Genomic DNA, 7,500 nt, shown 5'->3' with positions numbered 1-7,500 from the left:
ACCAGTAGTTGTGGTTCTCGCCCCGGGACTTGGGTCAGAGTATAGCCCAAGTGGAGCACTTGTGTCGGACTAGGGAGGCTGTGCCGGGCCCCCTGGAGGTCTAAAGGATGACCAGTAGTTGTGGTTCTCACCCCGGGTCGTGGGTCCGAGTCTGGCCCGAGTAGAGCACTTTGGTCGGCTACCGGGGGGTGTGCCGTGCCCCCTGGAGGTCTAAAGGATGACCAGTAGTTGTGGTTCTCGCCCCGGGACTTGGGTCAGAGTATAGCCCAAGTGGAGCACTTGTGTCGGCCTAGGGAGGCTGTGCCGGGCCCCCTGGAGATCTAAAGGATGACCATGAGGTCAAAAGGATGACCAGTAGTTGTGGTTCTCGCCCCGGGACTTGGGTCAGAGTATAGCCCAAGTGGAGCACTTGTGTCGGCCTAGGGAGGCTGTGCCGGGCCCCCTGGAGGTCTAAAGGATGACCAGTAGTTGTGGTTCTCGCACCGGGACTTGGGTCAGAGTACAGCCCAAGTGGAGCACTTGTGTCGGTCTAGGGAGGCTGTGCCGGGCCCCCTGGAGGTCTAAAGGATGACCAGTAGTTGTGGTTCTCGCCCCGGGCCGTGGGTCTGAGTATGGCCCAAGTGGGGCACTTGCGTCGGACTGGGGAGGCTCTGCCGCGCCCCCTGGAGGTCAAAAGGATGACCAGTAGTTGTGGTTCTCACCCCGGGTCGTGGGTCCGAGTCTGGCCCGAGTAGAGCACTTTGGTCGGCTACCGGGGGGTGTGCCGTGCCCCCTGGAGCCATGGGAGTGAGCTCCAGCAGACTGGTATTTTTCGGAGAACCAGGCCCACACTCCTCAGACTTTGTGCCCAGGGACAGGCCACCAAAATCGGCCGCGGCTCGTGCACTTTGCCCCTGCGTTTCTCCCAGAACCAGAGCCGGAAAAATCCCAAAATTGATGCCCAGAGATAGTCGACTCTGCCTGGAATAGATTGCCACCCAAACCCGCCAACTCACGCTGGTTTTCCGATGGCCTCACCTACTAACCCGAGCATGGTCATCGCTCGCACCTTCCAAAACCTCCAGGGGCGCAGGCACTTTTCATTTACTGGCCATAAGGCCGACCGCCTTAAGCGTTAAGCGATAAGCGAAAGGCTTAGTTTGGACTTAGTTTTTGGAGCGACGAGGTCGCCGTTTTGTCAATTCTGAACCGATTTTCACGCGGTTTTCGACTGCCTGCGCCTGGGGAGCCGCCCAGAAGCCCCAGGCAGTGTTCTGGGTGGACTTCCGGACCGGTCCGGACCCGGTACCGGCCGGGGGAACCGCACCACGCCTCTCGGGCGTTTCTACACCGATTTTCGCGGGGTTTTCGACTGCATAGACGGGGCCACCTGCTGCAGGGCCCGAGGGAGGGCCTTACTGAGCTGGGTCCGACGCAGGGCCCGGTTCCTGGAGCCCGCTGGGGGGGGGGGGGGGTTCTCTAAGGCTCACGGCGGGCTGCTGAGGGGCCGGATCGGATGCAGACAGGCGCTCCTCTGCCCAGGTCTTTGCTCCCCTGCCCCACTAGGAATGGAAGACACACTGCCAACAGCTTCTGGAGGGTGATGGGCCCTGCTGCAGACCAGGTCCGACCCAGGTTTCAGCTATCCCACCCCGCAGGGACTTAAAGACACACTGCCATCAGCTTCTGGAGGCTGCTGAGCTCTACTATAGAGCAGGTCCGACCCAGGTTTCAGCTCCTGCAGCCCACTAGGACTTAAACACACACTGCCATCAGCGTCTGGATGGTGATGGGCCCTGCTGCAGACCAGGTCCGACCCAGGTTTCAGCTATCCCACCCCGCAGGGACTTAAAGACACACTGCCATCAGCTTCTGGAGGCTGCTGAGCTCTACTATAGAGCAGGTCCGACCCAGGTTTCAGCTCCTGCAGCCCACTAGGACTTAAACACACACTGCCATCAGCGTCTGGATGGTGATGGGCCCTGCTGCAGACCAGGTCCGACCCAGGTATCAGCTCCTGCACCCCGCAGGGAATTGAAGACACACTGCCATCAGCTTCTGGAGGCTGCTGAGCTCTGCTATAGACCAGGTCCGACCCAGGTTTCAGCTCCTGCACCCCGCAGGGAACTAAACACACACTGCCATCTGCAACTGGAGGCTGCTGAGCCCTGCTGCAGACCAGGTCCGACCCAGGTTATGGCTCTCCCACCCCCCTGGGACTTAAACACACACAGCCATCAGCTTCTGGATGGTGATGGGCCCTGCTGCAGACCAGGTCCGACCCAGGTTTCAGCTCCTCAACCCCGCAGGGACTTAAACCCACACCGCCATCAGCTTCTGGAGGGTGATGGGCCCTGCTGCGGGCCAGGTCCGACCCAGGTTTCAGCTCTCCCACCCCGCAGGGACTTAAACACACACAGCCATCAGCTTCTGGGGGCTGCTGAGCCCTGCTGCAGACCAGGTCCGACCCAGGTTTCAGCTCTCCCACCCCGCAGGGTCTTTAACACACACACTGCCATCAGCTGCTGGAGGCTGCTGAGCTCCGCTATAGACCAGGTCCGACCCAGGTTTCTGCTCCTGCACCCCGCAGGGAATGAAAGACACACTGCCATCAGCTTCTGGAGGCTGCTGAGCCCTGCTGCAGACCAGGTCCGACCCAGGTATCGGCTCTCCAACCAGGCAGAGACTTAAACACACACACACACACACACACTGCCATCAGCTTCTGGGGGCTGCTGAGCTCTGCTGTAGACCGGGTCCGACCCAGGTTTCTGCTCCTCCACCCCGCAGGGACTTAAACACACACTGCCACCAGCTTCTGGAGGGTGATGGGCCCTGCTTTAGACCAGGTCTGACCCGGGATATAGCTCTCCCACCCCGCAGGGACTTAAACACTCACTGCCATCAGCTGCTGGAGGCTGCCGAGCTCTGCTGCAGACCAGGTCCCACCCAGGTTTCTGCTCCTGCACCCCGCAGGGACTTAAACACACACTGCCACCAGCTTCTGGAGGGTGATGGGCCCTGCTGTGGACCAGGTCCGACCCGGATATCAGCTCTCCCACCAGGCAGGGACTTAAACACACACTGCAATCAGCTGCTGGAGGCTGCTGAGCTCTACTATAGACCAGGTCCGACCCAGGTTTCAGCTCTCCCACCAGGCAGTGACTTAAAGACACACTGCCATCAGCTGCTGGAGGCTGCTGAGCTCTTCTATAGACCAGGTCCGACCCAGGTTTCAGCTCTCACACCAGGCAGGGACTTAAACACACACTGCCATCAGCTGCTGGAGGCTGCTGAGCTCTGCTATAGACCAGGTCCGACCCAGGTTTCAGCTCTCCCACCAGGCAGGGACTTAAAGACACACTGCCATCAGCTGCTGGAGGCTGCCGAGCCCTGCTGCAGACCATGTCCGACCCAGGTTTCAGCTCTCCCACCAGGCAGGGACTTAGAGGCACGCTGCCATCAGCTTCTGGAGGCTGCTGAGCTCTGCCATAGACCAGGTCCGACCGAGGTTTCAGCTCTCCCACCCCGCAGGGACTTAAACACACACTGCCATCAGCTGCTGGAGGCTGCTGAGCTCTGCTATAGACCAGGTCCGACCCGGGATATAGCTCTCCCACCCCGCAGGGACTTAAACACACACTGCCATCAGCTGCTGGAGGCTGCTGAGCTCTTCTATAGACCAGGTCCGACCCAGGTTTCAGCTCTCCCACCCCGCAGGGACTTGAACACACACTGCCATCAGCTTCTGGAGGCTGCTGAGCTCTGCTATAGACCAGGTCCGACCCAGGTTTCTGCTCCTCCACCCCGCAGGGAATTAAAGACACACTGCCATCAGCTTCTGGATGGTGATGGGCCCTGCTGCAGACCAAGTCCGACCCGGGTTACAGCTCTCCCACCAGGCAGGGAATTAAACACACACTGCCATCAGCTGCTGGAGGCTGCTGAGCTCCGCTATAGACCAGGTCCGACCCGGGTTCCTGCTCCTGCACCCCGCAGGGACCAAAACACACACACTGCCATCAGCTTCTGGAGGCTGCTGAGCTCTTCTATAGACCAGGTCCGACCCAGGTTTCAGCTCTCCCACCAGGCAGGGACTTAAACACACACTGCCATCACCTTCTGCTGGCTGCTGAGCTCTGCTGCAGACCAGGTCCGACCCAGGTTTCAGCTCCTGCACCCCGCAGGGAACTAAACACACACTGCCGTCACCTTCTGCTGGCTGCTGAGCCCTGCTGCAGACCAGGTCCGACCCAGGTTTCAGCTCCTGCACCCCGCAGTGGATTAAAGACACACTGCCATCAGGTTCTGGAGGCTGCTGAGCTCTGCTGCAGACCAGGTCCGACCCAGGTTATGGCTCTCCCACCCCGCAGGGACTTAAACACACACCGCCGTCAGCTTCTGGATGGTGATGGGCCCTGCTGCAGACCAGGTCCGACCCACGTTTCAGCTCTCCCACCCCGCAGGGGATGAAACACACACTGCCATCAGCTTCTGGAGGCTGCTGAGCTCTGCTAAAGACCAGGTCCGACCCAGCTTTCAGCTCTCCCACCAGGCAGGGAGTTAAAGACACACTGTCATCGGCTTCTGGAGGGTGCTGAGCCCTGCTGCACACCAAGTCTGACCCAGGTTTCAGCTCATCCACCCCGCAGGGACCTAAACACACACTGCCATCAGCTTCTGAGTGGTAATGGGCCCTGCTGCAGACCAGGTCCGACCCAGGTTTCAGCTCCTCCACCCCGCCATCACCAGCTGGAGGCTGGCTGCTGCTCCTGCACCCTGCCATCAGCTGCTGGAGGCTTCTGTTCCTCCACCCCGCCATCAGCAGCTGGAGGCTGGCTGCTGGAGGCTGGCTGCTGCTCCTCCACCCCGCCATCACCAGCTGGAGGCTGGTTGCAGCTCCTGCACCCCGCCATCAGCTGCTGGAGGCTGCCTGCAGCCCCTGCACCCCGCCATCAGCTGCTGGAGGCTGGCTGCAGCTCCTGCACACCGCCATCAGCTGCTGGAGGCTGCCTGCAGCTCCTGCACCCCGCCATCAGCTGCTGGAGGCTGGCTGCTGCTCCTGCACCCCGCCAGCAGCTGCTGGAGGCTGGCTGCTGCTCCTCCACCCAACCATCAGCTGCTGGACGCTGGCTGCTGCTCCTGCACCCCGCCATCAGCTGCTGGAGGCTGGCTGCTGCTCCTCCACCACCCAACCATCAGCTGCTGGACGCTGGCTGCAGCTCCTCCACCCCGCCATCAGCTGCTGGTGGCTGGCTGCAGCTCCTTCACCCCGCCATCAGCTGCTGGTGGCTGGCTGCAGCTCCTTCACCCCGCCATCACCAGCTGGAGGCTGGCTGCTGCTCCTGCACCCCGCCATCAGCTGCTGGAGGCTGCCTGCAGCTCCTGCGCCCCGCCATCAGCTGCTGGAGGCTGGCTGCTGCTCCTGCACCCTGCCATCAGCTGTTCGAGGCTGGCTGCAGCTCCTCCACCCCACCATCACCAGCTGGAGGCTGGTTGCAGCTCCTGCACCCCGTCATCAGCAGCTGGAGGCTGCCTGCTGCTCCTGCACCCCGCCATCAGCTGCTGGAGGCTGCCTGCAGCTCCTGCACCCCGCCATCATTTGCTGGAGGCTGGCTGCAGCTCCTGCAACCCGCCATCAGCTGCTGGAGGCTGGCTGCTGCTCCTCCACCCCACCATGACCTGCTGGAGGCTGGCTGCAGCTCCTTCACACCGCCATCAGCTGATGGATGCTGGCTGAACGCTGGAGGCTGGCTGCTGCTCCCACACACCGCCATCAGCTCCTGGAGGCTGGCTGGCTGCTGGAGGCTGTCTGCTGCTGCTCCTCCACCCCGCCATCACCAGCTGGAGGCTGGCTGCTGGAGGCTGGCTGCAGCTCCTGCACCCCACCATCAGCTGCTGGAGGCTGGCTTCTGCTCCTCCACCCCGCCATCAGCTGCTGGGGGCTGGCTGCTGGAGGCTGGCTGCAGCTCCTCCACCCCGCCATCACCAGCTGGAGGCTGGTTGCAGCTCCTGCACCCCGCCATCAGCTGCTGGAGGCTGCCTGCTGCTCCTGCACCCCGCCATCAGCTGCTGGAGGCTGCCTGCACCTCCTGCACCCCGCCATCAGCTGCTGGAGGCTGGCTTCTGCTCCTCCACCCCGCCATCAGCTGATGGAGGCTGCCTGCTTCTCCACCCCGCCATCACTAGCTGGAGGCTGGCTGCTGGAGGCTGGCTGCAGCTCCTCCACCCCGCCATCAGCTGCTGGAGGCTGCCTGCAGCTCCTGCACCCCGCCATCACCAGCTGGAGGCTGGCTTCTGCTCCTCCACCCCGCCATCAGCTGATGGAGGCTGCCTGCTTCTCCACCCCGCCATCACTAGCTGGAGGCTGGCTGCTGGAGGCTGGCTGCAGCTCCTCCACCCCGCCATCAGCTGCTGGAGGCTGGCTGCTGCTCCTGCACCCCGCCATCAGCTGCTGGAGGCTGGCTGCTGCTCCTCCACCCAACCATCAGCTGCTGGACGCTGGCTGCAGCTCCTCCACCCCACCATCAGCTGCTGGACGCTGGCTGCAGCTCCTCCACCCCGCCATCAGCTGCTGGAGGCTGCCTGCAGCTCCTGCACCCCGCCATCAGCTGCTGGAGGCTGCCTGCAGCTCCTGCACCCCGCCATCACCAGCTGGAGGCTGGCTTCTGCTCCTCCACCCCGCCATCAGCTGATGGAGGCTGCCTGCTTCTCCACCCCGCCATCACTAGCTGGAGGCTGGCTGCTGGAGGCTGGCTGCTGCTCCTCCACCCAACCATCAGCTGCTGGACGCTGGCTGCAGCTCCTCCACCCCACCATCAGCTGCTGGACGCTGGCTGCAGCTCCTGCACCCCGCCATCAGCTGCTGGAGGCTGGCTTCTGCTCCTCCACCCCGCCATCAGCTGCTGGAGGCTGCCTGCTGCTCCTGCACCCCGCCATCAGCTGCTGGAGGCTGGCTGCTGCTCCTGCACCCCGCCATCAGCTGCTGGAGGCTGGCTGCTGGAGGCTGGCTGCAGCTCCTCCACCCCACCATCAGCTGCTGGACGCTGGCTGCAGCTCCTCCACCCCACCATCAGCTGCTGGACGCTGGCTGCAGCTCCTGCACCCCGCCATCAGCTGCTGGAGGCTGGCTTCTGCTCCTCCACCCCGCCATCAGCTGACGGAGGCTGCCTGCTTCTCCACCCCGCCATCACTAGCTGGAGGCTGGCTGCTGGAGGCTGGCTGCAGCTCCTCCACCCCACCATCAGCTGCTGGACGCTGGCTGCAGCTCCTGCACCCCGCCATCAGCTGCTGGAGGCTGGCTTCTGCTCCTCCACCCCGCCATCAGCTGACGGAGGCTGCCTGCTTCTCCACCCCGCCATCACTAGCTGGAGGCTGGCTGCTGGAGGCTGGCTGCAGCTCCTCCACCCCGCCATCAGCTGCTGGAGGCTGGCTGCTGCTCCTGCACCCCGCCATCAGCTGCTGGACGCTGGCTGCAGCTCCTCCACCCCGCCATCACCAGCTGGAGGCTGCCTGCTGCTC

The sequence above is a fragment of the Nothobranchius furzeri genome, unplaced genomic scaffold, assembly GCF_043380555.1.
Source record: "Nothobranchius furzeri strain GRZ-AD unplaced genomic scaffold, NfurGRZ-RIMD1 Scf060, whole genome shotgun sequence".
Taxonomy (NCBI): Eukaryota; Metazoa; Chordata; class Actinopteri; order Cyprinodontiformes; family Nothobranchiidae; genus Nothobranchius; species Nothobranchius furzeri.
This window is presented reverse-complemented; position numbering follows the sequence as displayed.